This window comes from Cetorhinus maximus, unplaced genomic scaffold (assembly GCF_964194155.1).
Source record: "Cetorhinus maximus unplaced genomic scaffold, sCetMax3.hap1.1 HAP1_SCAFFOLD_1773, whole genome shotgun sequence".
Classification (NCBI taxonomy): domain Eukaryota; kingdom Metazoa; phylum Chordata; class Chondrichthyes; order Lamniformes; family Cetorhinidae; genus Cetorhinus; species Cetorhinus maximus.
The window spans coordinates 25,001-40,909 of NW_027597713.1; the positions used below are offsets into that span (position 1 = coordinate 25,001).

The following is a 15,909-nucleotide window of genomic DNA, read 5'->3' on the forward strand; positions in this document are numbered from 1 at the left end:
GAGAGAGAGAGGGACTGAGAGACACCAGTCAGTGTACAGATATCTCGCTGAGAGAGACAGAGGGACGAAGAGACACCAGTCAGTGTACAGATATCTCCCTGAGAGAGAGGGGACTGAGAGACACCAGTCAGTGTACAGATATCTCCCTGAGAGAGAGAGGGACTGAGAGACACCAGTCAGTGTACAGATATCTCCCTGAGAGAGAGAGGGGACTGAGAGACACCAGTCAGTGTACAGATATCTCCCTGAGAGGAGAGAGGGACTGAGAGACACCAGTCAGTGTACAGATATCTCCCTGAGAGAGAGAGGACACTGAGAGACACCAGTCAGTGTACAGATATCTCCCTGAGAGAGAGGGACTGAGAGACACCAGTCAGTGTACAGATATCTCCCTGAGAGAGAGAGAGGGACTGAGAGACACCAGTCAGTGTACAGATATCTCCCTGAGAGAGAGAGAGGGACTGAGAGACACCAGTCAGTGTACAGATACCTCCCTGAGAGAGAGAGGGGACTGAGAGACACCAGTCAGTGTACAGATATCTCCCTGAGAGAGAGAGGGACTGAGAGACACCAGTCAGTGTACAGATATCTCCCTGAGAGAGACAGGGGACTGAGAGACACCAGTCAGTGTACAGATATCTCCCTGAGAGGAGAGAGGGACTGAGAGACACCAGTCAGTGTACAGATAACTCCCTGAGAGAGAGAGGACACTGAGAGACACCAGTCAGTGTACAGATATCTCCCTGAGAGAGAGGGACTGAGAGACACCAGTCAGTGTACAGATATCTCCCAGAGAGAGAGAGAGGGACTGAGAGACACCAGTCAGTGTACAGATATCTCCCTGAGAGAGAGAGAGGGACTGAGAGACACCAGTCAGTGTACAGATATCTCCCTGAGAGAGACAGAGGGACGAAGAGACACCAGTCAGTGTACAGATATCTCCCTGAGAGAGAGGGGACTGAGAGACACCAGTCAGTGTACAGATATCTCCCTGAGAGAGAGAGGGGACTGAGAGACACCAGTCAGTGTACAGATATCTCCCTGAGAGAGAGAGGGACTGAGAGACACCAGTCAGTGTACAGATATCTCCCTGAGAGAGAGAGGGGACTGAGAGACACCAGTCAGTGTACAGATATCTCCCTGAGAGGAGAGAGGGACTGAGAGACACCAGTCAGTGTACAGATATCTCCCTGAGAGAGAGAGAGGGACTGAGAGACACCAGTCAGTGTACAGATATCTCCCTGAGAGAGAGAGAGGGACTGAGAGACACCAGTCAGTGTACAGATATCTCCCTGAGAGAGAGAGGGGACTGAGAGACACCAGTCAGTGTACAGATATCTCCCTCAGAGAGAGAGGACTGAGAGACACCAGTCAGTGTACAGATATCTCCCTGAGTGAGAGAGGGGACTGAGAGACACCAGTCAGTGTACAGATATCTCCCTGAGAGAGAGAGGGGACTGAGAGACAACCAGTCAGTGTACAGATATCTCCCTGAGAGAGAGAGAGGGACTGAGAGACACCAGTCAGTGTACAGATATCTCCCTGCGAGAGAGAGAGGAACTGAGAGACACCAGTCAGTATACAGATATCTCCCTGAGAGAGAGAGGGGACTGAGAGACAACCAGTCAGTGTACAGATATCTCCCTGAGAGAGAGAGGGACTGAGAGACACCAGTCAGTGTACAGATATCTCCCTGAGAGAGAGAGGGGACTGAGAGACACCAGTCAGTGTACAGATATCTCCCTGAGAGAGAGGGGACTGAGAGACACCAGTCAGCGTACAGATATCTCCCTGAGAGAGAGAGGGACTAAGAGACACCAGTCAGTGTACAGATATCTCCCTGAGAGAGAGAGAGGGACTGAGAGACACCAGTCAGTGTACAGATATCTCCCTGAGACAGAGGGACTGAGAGACACCAGTCAGTGTACAGATATCTCCCTGAGAGAGAGAGGGGACTGAGAGACACCAGTCAGTATACAGATATCTCCCTGAGAGAGAGAGGGGACTGAGAGACAACCAGTCAGTGTACAGATATCTCCCTGAGAGAGAGAGGGACTGAGAGACACCAGTCAGTGTACAGATATCTCCCTGAGAGAGAGAGGGGACTGAGAGACACCAGTCAGTGTACAGATATCTCCCTGAGAGAGAGGGGACTGAGAGACACCAGTCAGCGTACAGATATCTCCCTGAGAGAGAGAGGGACTAAGAGACACCAGTCAGTGTACAGATATCTCCCTGAGAGAGAGAGAGGGACTGAGAGACACCAGTCAGTGTACAGATATCTCCCTGAGACAGAGGGACTGAGAGACACCAGTCAGTGTACAGATATCTCCCTGAGAGAGAGAGGGGACTGAGAGACACCAGTCAGTGTACAGATATCTCCCTGAGAGAGAGAGGGGACTGGGAGACACCAGTCAGTGTACAGATATCTCCCTGGGAGAAAGAGGGGACTGAGAGACACCAGTCAGTGTACAGATATCTCCCTGAGAAAGAGAGGACTGAGAGACACCAGTCAGTGTACAGATATCTCCCAGAGAGAGAGAGGGACTGAGAGACACCAGTCAGTGTACAGATATCTCCCTGGGAGAAAGAGGGGACTGAGAGACACCAGTCAGTGTACAGATATCTCCCTGAGAGAGAGAGGACTGAGAAATACCAGTCAGTGTACAGATATCTCCCTGAGTGAGAGAGGCACTGAGAGACACCAGTCTGTGTACAGATATCTCCCTGAGAGAGAGGGGACTGAGAGACACCAGTCAGTGTACAGATATCTCCCTGAGAGAGAGAGAGGGGACTGAGAGACACCAGTCAGTGTACAGATATCTCCCTGAGAGAGAGAGGGACTGAGAGACACCAGTCAGTGTACTGATATCTCCCTGAGAGAGAGAGGGGACTGAGAGACACCAGTCAGTGTACAGATATCTCCCTGAGAGAGAGAGGGGAGTGAGAGATACCAGTCAGTGTATTGATATCTCCTTAAGTGAGAGAGGGGACTGAGAGACACCAGTCAGTGTACAGATATATCCCTAAGAGAGAGAGAGGGACTGAGAGACACCAGTCAGTGTACAGACATCTCCCTGAGAGAGAGAGAGGGACTGCGAGACACCAGTCAGTGTACAGATATCTCCCTGAGAGAGAGGGGACTGAGAGACACCAGTCAGTGTACAGATATCTCCCTGAGAGAGAGGGACTGAGAGACACCAGTCAGTGTACAGATATCTCACTGAGAGAGAGGGACTGAGAGACACCAGTCTGTGTACAGATATCTCCCTGAAAGAGAGGGGACTGAGAGACACCAGTCTGTGTACAGATATCTCCCTGAGAGAGAGGGGACTGAGAGACACCAGTCTGTGTACAGATATCTCCCTGAGAGAGAGGGACTGAGAGACACCAGTCAGTGTACAGATATCTCACTGAGAGAGAGGGACTGAGAGACACCAGTCAGTGTACAGATATCTCCCTGAGAGAGAGGGGACTGAGAGACACCAGTCAGTGTACAGATATCTCCCTGAGAGAGAGGGGACGGAGAGACACCAGTCTGGTTACAGATATCTCCCTGAGAGAGAGGGGACTGAGAGACACCAGTCTGTGTACAGATATCTCCCTGAGAGAGAGAGGGGACTGAGAGACACCAGTCATTGTACAGATATCTCCCTGAGAGAGAGAGAGGGACTGAGAGACACCAGTCAGTGTACAGATATCTCCCTGAGAGAGAGAGGGGACTGAGAGACACCAGTCAGTGTACAGATATCTCCCTGAGAGAGAGAGGGACTAAGAGACACCAGTCAGTGTACAGATATCTCCCTGAGAGAGAGAGGGACTGAGAGACACCAGTCTGTGTACAGATATCGCCCTGAGAGAGAGAGGGACTGAGAGATACCAGTCAGTGTACAGATATCTCCCTGAGAGAGAGGGGACTGAGAGACACCAGTCAGTGTACAGATATCTCCCTGAGAGAGAGAGAGGGACTGAGAGACACCAGTCAGTGTATAGATACCTCCCTGAGAGAGAGGGGACTGAGAGACACCAGTGTACAGATATCTCCCTGAGAGAGAGGGGACTGAGAGACACCAGTCAGTGTACAGATATCTCCCTGAGAGAGAGGGACTGAGAGACACCAGTCAGTGTACAGATATCTCCCTGAGAGAGAGAGAGGGGACTGAGAGACACCAGTCAGTGTACAGATATCTCCCTGAGAGAGAGAGGGGACTGAGAGACACCAGTCAGTGTACAGATATCTCCCTGAGAGAGAGGGACTGAGAGACACCAGTCAGTGTACAGATATCTCCCTGAGAGAGAGGGAACTGAGAGACACCAGTCAGTGTACAGATATCTCCCTGAGAGAGAGGGGACTGAGAGACACCAGTCAGTGTACAGATATCTCCCTGAGAGAGAGAGAGGGGACTGAGAGACACCAGTCAGTGTACAGATATCTCCCTGAGAGAGAGAGACGGGACTGAGAGACACCAGTCAGTGTACAGATATCTCCCTGAGAGAGAGAGGGGACTGAGAGACACCAGTCAGTGTACAGATATCTCCCTGAGAGAGAGGGGACTGAGAGACACCAGTCAGTGTACAGATATCTCCCTGAGAGAGAGGGGACTGAGAGACACCAGTCAGTGTACAGATATCTCCCTGAGAGAGAGAGAGGGGACTGAGAGACACCAGTCAGTGTACAGATATCTCCCTGAGAGAGAGGGGACTGAGAGACACCAGTCTGTGTACAGATATCTCCCTGAGAGAGAGGGGACTGAGAGACACCAGTCAGTGTACAGATATCTCCCTGAGAGAGAGAGAGGGGACTGAGAGACACCAGTCAGTGTACAGATATCTCGCTGAGAGAGAGAGGGACTGAGAGACACCAGTCAGTGTACTAATATCTCCCTGAGAGAGAGAGGGGACTGAGAGACACCAGTCAGTGTACAGATATCTCCCTGAGAGAGAGAGGGGACTGAGAGATACCAGTCAGTGTATTGATATCTCCTTAAGTGAGAGAGGGGACTGAGAGACACCAGTCAGTGTACAGACATCTCCCTGAGAGAGAGAGAGGGACTGCGAGACACCAGTCAGTGTACAGACATCTCCCTGAGAGAGAGAGAGGGACTGAGAGACACCAGTCAGTGTACAGATATCTCCCTGAGAGAGGGGGGACTGAGAGACACCAGTCAGTGTACAGATATCTCCCTGAGAGAGAGAGGGACTGAGAGACACCAGTCAGTGTACAGATATCTCACTGAGAGAGAGGGACTGAGAGACACCAGTCAGTGTACAGATATCTCCCTGAGAGAGAGGGGACTGAGAGACACCAGTCAGTGTACAGATATCTCCCTGAGAGAGAGGGGACGGAGAGACACCAGTCTGGTTACAGATATCTCCCTGGGAGAGAGGGGACTGAGAGACACCAGTCTGTGTACAGATATCTCCCTGAGAGAGAGGGACTGAGAGACACCCGTCAGTGTACAGATATCTCACTGAGAGAGAGGGACTGAGAGACACCAGTCAGTGTACAGATATCTCCCTGAGAGAGAGGGGACGGAGTGACACCAGTCTGTTTTCAGATATCTCCCTGAGAGAGAGGGGACTGAGATACACCAGTCTGTGTACAGATATCTCCCTGAGAGAGAGAGAGGGGACTGAGAGACACCAGTCATTGTACAGATATCTCCCTGAGAGTGAGAGAGGGACTGAGAGACACCAGTCAGTGTACAGATATCTCCCTGAGAGAGAGAGGGGACTGAGAGACACCAGTCAGTGTAGAGATATCTCCCTGAGAGAGAGAGGGTCTGAGAGACACCAGTCAGTGTACAGATATCTCCCTGAGAGAGAGACGGGACTGAGAGACACCAGTCAGTGTACAGATATCTCCCTGAGGGAGAGAGGGACTGAGAGACACCAGTCTGTGTACAGATATCTCCCAGAGAGAGAGAGGGATGAGAGACACCAGTCAGTGTACAGATATCTCCCTGAGAGAGAGGGGACTGAGAGACACCAGTCAGTGTACAGATATCTCCCTGAGAGAGAGAGGGATTGAGAGACACCAGTCTGTGTACAGATATCTCCCTGAGTGAGAGAGGGGACTGAGAGACACCAGTCAGTGTACAGATATCTCCCTGAGAGAGAGAGAGGGACTGAGAGACACCAGTCAGTGTATAGATACCTCCCTGAGAGAGAGGGGACTGAGAGACACCAGTGTACAGATATCTCCCTGACAGAGAGGGGACTGAGAGACACCAGTCAGTGTACAGATATCTCCCTGAGAGAGAGGGACTGAGAGACACCAGTCAGTGTACAGATATCTCCCTGAGAGAGAGAGAGGGGACTGAGAGACACAAGTCAGTGTACAGATATCTCCCTGAGAGAGAGAGGGGACTGAGAGACACCAGTCAGTGTACAGATATCTCCCAGAGAGAGAGGGACTGAGAGACACCAGTCAGTGTACAGATATCTCCCTGAGAGAGAGAGAGGGGACTGAGAGACACCAGTCAGTGTACAGATATCTCCCTGAGAGAGAGAGACTGAGAGACACCAGTCAGTGTACAGATATCTCCCTGAGAGAGAGAGAGGGGACTGAGAGACACCAGTCAGTGTACAGATATCTCCCTGAGAGAGAGGGGACTGAGAGACACCAGTCATTGTACAGATATCTCCCTGAGAGAGAGGGGACTGAGAGACACCAGTCAGTGTACAGATATCTCCCTGAGAGAGAGAGACTGAGAGACACCAGTCAGTGTACAGATATCTCCCTGAGAGAGAGAGGGGACTGAGAGGCACCAGTCAGTGTACAGATATCTCCCTGAGAGAGAGAGAGGGGACTGAGAGACACCAGTCAGTGTACAGATATCTCCCTGAGAGAGAGGGATTGAGAGACACCAGTCAGTGTACAGATATCTCCCTGAGAGAGAGGGACTGAGAGACACCAGTCAGTGTACAGATATCTCCCTGAGAGAGAGGGGACTGAGACACCAGTCAGTGTACAGATATCTCCCTGAGAGAGAGAGGGACTGAGAGACACCAGTCAGTGTACAGATATTCCCCAGAGAAAGAGGGACTGAGAGACACCAGTCAGTGTACAGATATCTCCCTGAGAGAGAGAGAGGGACTGAGAGACACCAGTCAGTGTACAGATATCTCCCTGAGAGAGAGAGGGGACTGAGAGACACCAGTCAGTGTACAGATATCTCCCTGAGAGAGAGAGGGTCTGAGAGACACCAGTCAGTGTACAGATATCTCCCTGAGAGAGAGACGGGACTGAGAGACACCAGTCAGTGTACAGATATCTCCCTGAGGGAGAGAGGGACTGAGAGACACCAGTCTGTGTACAGATATCTCCCAGAGAGAGAGAGGGACTGAGAGACACCAGTCAGTGTACAGATATCTCCCTGAGAGAGAGGGGACCGAGAGACACCAGTCAGTGTACAGATATCTCCCTGAGAGAGAGAGGGATTGAGAGACACCAGTCTGTGTACAGATATCTCCCTGAGTGAGAGAGGGGACTGAGAGACACCAGTCAGTGTACAGATATCTCCCTGAGAGAGAGAGAGGGACTGAGAGACACCAGTCAGTGTATAGATACCTCCCTGAGAGAGAGGGGACTGAGAGACACCAGTGTACAGATATCTCCCTGAGAGAGAGGGGACTGAGAGACACCAGTCAGTGTACAGATATCTCCCTGAGAGAGAGGGACTGAGAGACACCAGTCAGTGTACAGATATCTCCCTGAGAGAGAGAGAGGGGACTGAGAGACACCAGTCAGTGTACAGATATCTCCCTGAGAGAGAGAGGGGACTGAGAGACACCAGTCAGTGTACAGATATCTCCCTGAGAGAGAGGGACTGAGAGACACCAGTCAGTGTACAGATATCTCCCTGAGAGAGAGAGAGGGGACTGAGAGACACCAGTCAGTGTACAGATATCTCCCTGAGAGAGAGAGACTGAGAGACACCAGTCAGTGTACAGATATCTCCCTGAGAGAGAGAGAGGGGACTGAGAGACACCAGTCAGTGTACAGATATCTCCCTGAGAGAGAGGGGACTGAGAGACACCAGTCATTGTACAGATATCTCCCTGAGAGAGAGGGGACTGAGAGACACCAGTCAGTGTACAGATATCTCCCTGAGAGAGAGAGACTGAGAGACACCAGTCAGTGTACAGATATCTCCCTGAGAGAGAGAGGGGACTGAGAGACACCAGTCAGTGTACAGATATCTCCCTGAGAGAGAGAGAGGGGACTGAGAGACACCAGTCAGTGTACAGATATCTCCCTGAGAGAGAGGGACTGAGAGACACCAGTCAGTGTACAGATATCTCCCTGAGAGAGAGGGACTGAGAGACACCAGTCAGTGTACAGATATCTCCCTGAGAGAGAGGGGACTGAGAGACACCAGTCAGTGTACAGATATCTCCCTGAGAGAGAGAGGGACTGAGAGACACCAGTCAGTGTACAGATATTCCCCAGAGAAAGAGGGACTGAGAGACACCAGTCAGTGTACAGATATCTCCCTGGGAGAGAGAGGGACTGAGAGACACCAGTCAGTGTACAGATATCTCCCTGAGAGAGAGGGACTGAGAGACACCAGTCAGTGTACAGATATCTCCCTGAGAGAGAGGGGACTGAGGGACACCAGTCCGTGTACAGATATCTCCCTGACAGAGAGGGGACTGAGAGATACCAGTCAGTGTACAGATATCTCCCTGAGAGAGAGGGGACTGAGAGACACCAGTCAGTGTACAGATATCTCCCTGAGAGAGAGAGAGGGACTGAGAGACACCAGTCAGTGTACAGATATCTCCCTGAGAGAGAGAGGGACTGAGAGACACCAGTCAGTGTACAGATATCTCCCTGAGAGAGAGAGGGACTGAGAGACACCAGTCAGTGTACAGATATCTCCCTGAGAGAGAGGGGACTGAGAGACACCAGTCAGTGTACAGATATCTCCCTGAGAGAGATGGACTGAGAGACACCAGTCAGTGTACAGATATCTCCCTGAGAGAGAGGGGACTGAGAGACACCAGTCAGTGTACAGATATCTCCCTGAGAGAGAGAGAGGGATTGAGAGACACCAGTCAGTGTACAGATATCTCCCTGAGAGAGAGAGAGGGGACCGAGAGACACCAGTCAGTGTACAGATATCTCCCTGAGAGAGAGAGAGGGACTGAGAGACACCAGTCAGTGTACAGATATCTCCCTGAGAGAGAGAGGGGACTGAGAGACACCAGTCAGTGTACCGATATCTCCCTGAGAGAGAGGGGACTGAGAGACACCAGTCAGTGTACAGATATCTCCCTGAGAGAGAGGGGACTGAGAGACACCGGTCAGTGTACAGATATCTCCCTGAGAGAGAGAGGGACTGAGAGACACCAGTCAGTGTACAGATATCTCCCTGAGAGAGAGGGGACTGAGAGACACCAGTCAGTGTACAGATATCTCCCTGAGAGAGAGAGAGGGGACTGAGAGACACCAGTCAGTGTACAGATATCTCCCTGAGAGAGAGAGGGGACTGAGAGACACCAGTCAGTGTACAGATATCTCCCTGAGAGAGAGAGAGGGGACTGAGAGACACCAGTCAGTGTACAGATATCTCCCTGAGAGAGAGAGGGGACTGAGAGACACCAGTCAGTGTACAGATATCTCCCTGAGAGAGAGAGAGGGACTGAGAGACACCAGTCAGTGTATAGATACCTCCCTGAGAGAGAGGGGACTGAGAGACACCAGTGTACAGATATCTCCCTGAGAGAGAGGGGACTGAGAGACACCAGTCAGTGTACAGATATCTCCCTGAGAGAGAGGGACTGAGAGACACCAGTCAGTGTACAGATATCTCCCTGAGAGAGAGAGAGGGGACTGAGAGACACCAGTCAGTGTACAGATATCTCCCTGAGAGAGAGAGGGGACTGAGAGACACCAGTCAGTGTACAGATATCTCCCTGAGAGAGAGGGACTGAGAGACACCAGTCAGTGTACAGATATCTCCCTGAGAGAGAGGGAACTGAGAGACACCAGTCAGTGTACAGATATCTCCCTGAGAGAGAGGGGACTGAGAGACACCAGTCAGTGTACAGATATCTCCCTGAGAGAGAGAGAGGGGACTGAGAGACACCAGTCAGTGTACAGATATCTCCCTGAGAGAGAGGGACTGAGAGACACCAGTCAGTGTACAGATATCTCCCTGAGAGAGAGAGGGGACTGAGAGACACCAGTCAGTGTACAGATATCTCCCTGAGAGAGAGGGGACTGAGAGACACCAGTCAGTGTACAGATATCTCCCTGAGAGAGAGGGGACTGAGAGACACCAGTCAGTGTACAGATATCTCCCTGAGAGAGAGAGAGGGGACTGAGAGACACCAGTCAGTGTACAGATATCTCCCTGAGAGAGAGGGGACTGAGAGACACCAGTCTGTGTACAGATATCTCCCTGAGAGAGAGGGGACTGAGAGACACCAGTCAGTGTACAGATATCTCCCTGAGAGAGAGAGAAGGGACTGAGAGACACCAGTCAGTGTACAGATATCTCGCTGAGAGAGAGAGGGACTGAGAGACACCAGTCAGTGTACTAATATCTCCCTGAGAGAGAGAGGGGACTGAGAGACACCAGTCAGTGTACAGATATCTCCCTGAGAGAGAGAGGGGACTGAGAGATACCAGTCAGTGTATTGATATCTCCTTAAGTGAGAGAGGGGACTGAGAGACACCAGTCAGTGTACAGACATCTCCCTGAGAGAGAGAGAGGGACTGCGAGACACCAGTCAGTGTACAGACATCTCCCTGAGAGAGAGAGAGGGACTGAGAGACACCAGTCAGTGTACAGATATCTCCCTGAGAGAGGGGGGACTGAGAGACACCAGTCAGTGTACAGATATCTCCCTGAGAGAGAGAGGGACTGAGAGACACCAGTCTGTGTACAGATATCTCCCTGAGAGAGAGAGGGGACTGAGAGACACCAGTCAGTGTACAGATATCTCCCTGAGAGAGAGGGACTGAGAGACACCAGTCTGTGTACAGATATCTCCCTGAGAGAGAGGGACTGAGCGACACCAGTCAGTGTACAGATATCTCACTGAGAGAGAGGGACTGAGAGACACCAGTCTGTTTACAGATATCTCCCTGAAAGAGAGCGGACTGAGAGACACCAGTCTGTGTACAGATATCTCCCTGGGAGAGAGGGGACTGAGAGACACCAGTCTGTGTACAGATATCTCCCTGAGAGAGAGGGACTGAGAGACACCCGTCAGTGTACAGATATCTCACTGAGAGAGAGGGACTGAGAGACACCAGTCAGTGTACAGATATCTCCCTGAGAGAGAGGAGACGGAGTGACACCAGTCTGTTTACAGATATCTCCCTGAGAGAGAGGGGACTGAGAGACACCAGTCTGTGTACAGATATCTCCCTGAGAGAGAGAGGGGACTGAGAGACACCAGTCATTGTACAGATATCTCCCTGAGAGAGAGAGAGGGACTGAGAGACACCAGTCAGTGTACAGATATCTCCCTGAGAGAGAGAGGGGACTGAGAGACACCAGTCAGTGTACAGATATCTCCCTGAGAGAGAGAGGGTCTGAGAGACACCAGTCAGTGTACAGATATCTCCCTGAGAGAGAGACGGGACTGAGAGACACCAGTCAGTGTACAGATATCTCCCTGAGGGAGAGAGGGACTGAGAGACACCAGTCAGTGTACAGATATCTCCCTGAGAGAGAGGGGACTGAGAGACACCAGTCAGTGTACAGATATCTCCCTGAGCGAGAGAGGGATTGAGAGACACCAGTCTGTGTACAGATATCTCCCTGAGTGAGAGAGGGGACTGAGAGACACCAGTCAGTGTACAGATATCTCCCTGAGAGAGAGAGAGGGACTGAGAGACACCAGTCAGTGTATAGATGCCTCCCTGAGAGAGAGGGGACTGAGAGACACCAGTGTACAGATATCTCCCTGAGAGAGAGGGGACTGAGAGACACCAGTCAGTGTACAGATATCTCCCTGAGAGAGAGGGACTGAGAGACACCAGTCAGTGTACAGATATCTCCCTGAGAGAGAGAGAGGGGACTGAGAGACACCAGTCAGTGTACAGATATCTCCCTGAGAGAGAGAGGGGACTGAGAGACACCAGTCAGTGTACAGATATCTCCCTGAGAGAGAGGGACTGAGAGACACCAGTCAGTGTACAGATATCTCCCTGAGAGAGAGAGAGGGGACTGAGAGACACCAGTCAGTGTACAGATATCTCCCTGAGAGAGAGAGACTGAGAGACACCAGTCAGTGTACAGATATCTCCCTGAGAGAGAGAGAGGGGACTGAGAGACACCAGTCAGTGTACAGATATCTCCTTGAGAGAGAGGGGACTGAGAGACACCAGTCATTGTACAGATATCTCCCTGAGAGAGAGGGGACTGAGAGACACCAGTCAGTGTACAGATATCTCCCTGAGAGAGAGAGACTGAGAGACACCAGTCAGTGTACAGATATCTCCCTGAGAGAGAGAGGGGACTGAGAGACACCAGTCAGTGTACAGATATCTCCCTGAGAGAGAGAGAGGGGACTGAGAGACACCAGTCAGTGTACAGATATCTCCCTGAGAGAGAGGGACTGAGAGACACCAGTCAGTGTACAGATATCTCCCTGAGAGAGAGGGACTGAGAGACACCAGTCAGTGTACAGATATCTCCCTGAGAGAGAGGGGACTGAGAGACCCCAGTCAGTGTACAGATATCTCCCTGAGAGAGAGAGGGACTGAGAGACACCAGTCAGTGTACAGATATTCCCCAGAGAAAGAGGGACTGAGAGACACCAGTCAGTGTACAGATATCTCCCTGGGAGAGAGAGGGACTGAGAGACACCAGTCAGTGTACAGATATCTCCCTGAGAGAGAGGGACTGAGAGACACCAGTCAGTGTACAGATATCTCCCTGAGAGAGAGGGGACTGAGGGACACCAGTCAGTGTACAGATATCTCCCTGACAGAGAGGAGACTGAGAGATACCAGTCAGTGTACAGATATCTCCCTGAGAGAGAGGGGACTGAGAGACACCAGTCAGTGTACAGATATCTCCCTGAGAGAGAGAGAGGGACTGAGAGACACCAGTCAGTGTACAGATATCTCCCTGAGAGAGAGAGGGACTGAGAGACACCAGTCAGTGTACAGATATCTCCCTGAGAGAGAGAGGGACTGAGAGACACCAGTCAGTGTACAGATATCTCCCTGAGAGAGAGGGGACTGAGAGACACCAGTCAGTGTACAGATATCTCCCTGAGAGAGATGGACTGAGAGACACCAGTCAGTGTACAGATATCTCCCTGAGAGAGAGGGGACTGAGAGACACCAGTCAGTGTACAGATATCTCCCTGAGAGAGAGAGAGGGACTGAGAGACACCAGTCAGTGTACAGATATCTCCCTGAGAGAGAGAGAGGGGACCGAGAGACACCAGTCAGTGTACAGATATCTCCCTGAGAGAGAGAGAGGGACTGAGAGACACCAGTCAGTGTACAGATATCTCCCTGAGAGAGAGAGGGGACTGAGAGACACCAGTCAGTGTACCGATATCTCCCTGAGAGAGAGGGGACTGAGAGACACCAGTCAGTGTACAGATATCTCCCTGAGAGAGAGGGGACTGAGAGACACCGGTCAGTGTACAGATATCTCCCTGAGAGAGAGAGGGACTGAGAGACACCAGTCAGTGTACAGATATCTCCCTGAGAGAGAGGGGACTGAGAGACACCAGTCAGTGTACAGATATCTCCCTGAGAGAGAGAGAGGGGACTGAGAGACACCAGTCAGTGTACAGATATCTCCCTGAGAGAGAGAGGGGACTGAGAGACACCAGTCAGTGTACAGATATCTCCCTGAGAGAGAGAGAGGGGACTGAGAGACACCAGTCAGTGTACAGATATCTCCCTGAGAGAGAGAGGGGACTGAGAGACACCAGTCAGTGTACAGATATCTCCCTGAGAGAGAGGGGACTGAGAGACACCAGTCAGTGTACAGATATCTCCCTGAGAGAGAGAGAGGGACTGAGAGACACCAGTCAGTGTACAGATATCTCCCTGAGAGAGAGAGGGACTGAGAGACACCAGTCAGTGTACAGATATCTCCCTGAGAGAGAGAGGGACTGAGAGACACCAGTCAGTGTACAGTTATCTCCCTGAGAGAGAGGGGACTGAGAGACACCAGTCAGTGTACAGATATCTCCCTGAGAGAGATGGACTGAGAGACACCAGTCAGTGTACAGATATCTCCCTGAGAGAGAGGGGACTGAGAGACACCAGTCAGTGTACAGATATCTCCCTGAGAGAGAGAGAGGGACTGAGAGACACCAGTCAGTGTACAGATATCTCCCTGAGAGAGAGAGAGGGGACTGAGAGACACCAGTCAGTGTACAGATATCTCCCTAAGAGAGAGAGAGGGACTGAGAGACACCAGTCAGTGTACAGATATCTCCCTGAGAGAGAGAGGGGACTGAGAGACACCAGTCAGTGTACCGATATCTCCCTGAGAGAGAGGGGACTGAGAGACACCAGTCAGTGTACAGATATCTCCCTGAGAAAGGGGACTGAGAGACACCAGTCAGTGTACCGATATCTCCCTGAGAGAGAGGGGACTGAGAGACACCAGTCAGTGTACAGATATCTCCCTGAGAGAGAGAGGGGACTGAGAGACACCGGTCAGTGCACAGATATCTCCCTGAGAGAGAGAGGGGACTGAGAGACACCAGTCAGTGTACAGATATCTCCCTCAGAGAGAGAGGGACTGAGAGATACCAGTCAGTGTACAGATATCTCCCTGAGACAGAGAGAGGGACTGAGAGACACCAGTCAGTGTACAGATATCTCCCTGAGTGAGAGGGGACTGAGAGACAACCAGTCAGTGTACAGATATCTCCCTGAGAGAGAGGGGACTGAGGGACACCAGTCAGTGTACAGATATCTCCCTGACAGAGAGGGGACTGAGAGATACCAGTCAGTGTACAGATATCTCCCTGAGAGAGAGGGGACTGAGAGACACCAGTCAGTGTACAGATATCTCCCTGAGAGAGAGAGAGGGACTGAGAGACACCAGTCAGTGTACAGATATCTCCCTGCGAGAGAGAGGGACTGAGAGACACCAGTCAGTGTACAGATATCTCCCTGAGAGAGAGAGGGACTGAGAGACACCAGTCAGTGTACAGATATCTCCCTGAGAGAGAGGGGACTGAGAGACACCAGTCAGTGTACAGATATCTCCCTGAGAGAGATGGACTGAGAGACACCAGTCAGTGTACAGATATCTCCCTGAGAGAGAGGGGACTGAGAGACACCAGTCAGTGTACAGATATCTCCCTGAGAGAGAGAGAGGGACTGAGAGACACCAGTCAGTGTACAGATATCTCCCTGAGAGAGAGAGAGGGGACCGAGAGACACCAGTCAGTGTACAGATATCTCCCTGAGAGAGAGAGAGGGACTGAGAGACACCAGTCAGTGTACAGATATCTCCCTGAGAGAGAGAGGGGACTGAGAGACACCAGTCAGTGTACAGATATCTCCCTGAGAGAGAGGGGACTGAGAGACACCAGTCAGTGTACAGATATCTCCCTGAGAGAGAGGGGACTGAGAGACACCGGTCAGTGTACAGATATCTCCCTGAGAGAGAGAGGGACTGAGAGACACCAGTCAGTGTACAGATATCTCCCTGAGAGAGAGGGGACTGAGAGACACCAGTCAGTGTACAGATATCTCCCTGAGAGAGAGAGAGGGGACTGAGAGACACCAGTCAGTGTACAGATATCTCCCTGAGAGAGAAAGGGGACTGAGAGACACCAGTCAGTGTACAGATATCTCCCTGAGAGAGAGAGAGGGGACTGAGAGACACCAGTCAGTGTACAGATATCTCCCTGAGAGAGAGAGGGGACTGAGAGACACCAGTCAGTGTACAGATATCT

The 15,909-nt window shown here is 51.4% G+C and overlaps 1 protein-coding gene and 1 long non-coding RNA gene across 2 annotated transcripts in view; one reads left to right on the forward strand and one right to left on the reverse strand.

Annotated features, from left to right (window-relative positions):
• Positions 1–15,909, forward strand: part of LOC144676638 (T-box transcription factor TBX1-like) — a 31,229-nt gene that overhangs the window by 2,429 nt on the left and 12,891 nt on the right. The window lies entirely within an intron of this gene.
• Positions 5,697–8,961, reverse strand: LOC144676637 (uncharacterized). The gene is made up of 3 exons (XR_013575384.1): positions 7,886–8,961; positions 6,470–7,198; positions 5,697–5,783 (listed from the first exon to the last, which is right to left on the reverse strand). It is a non-coding gene; the product is annotated as an uncharacterized LOC144676637 (long non-coding RNA).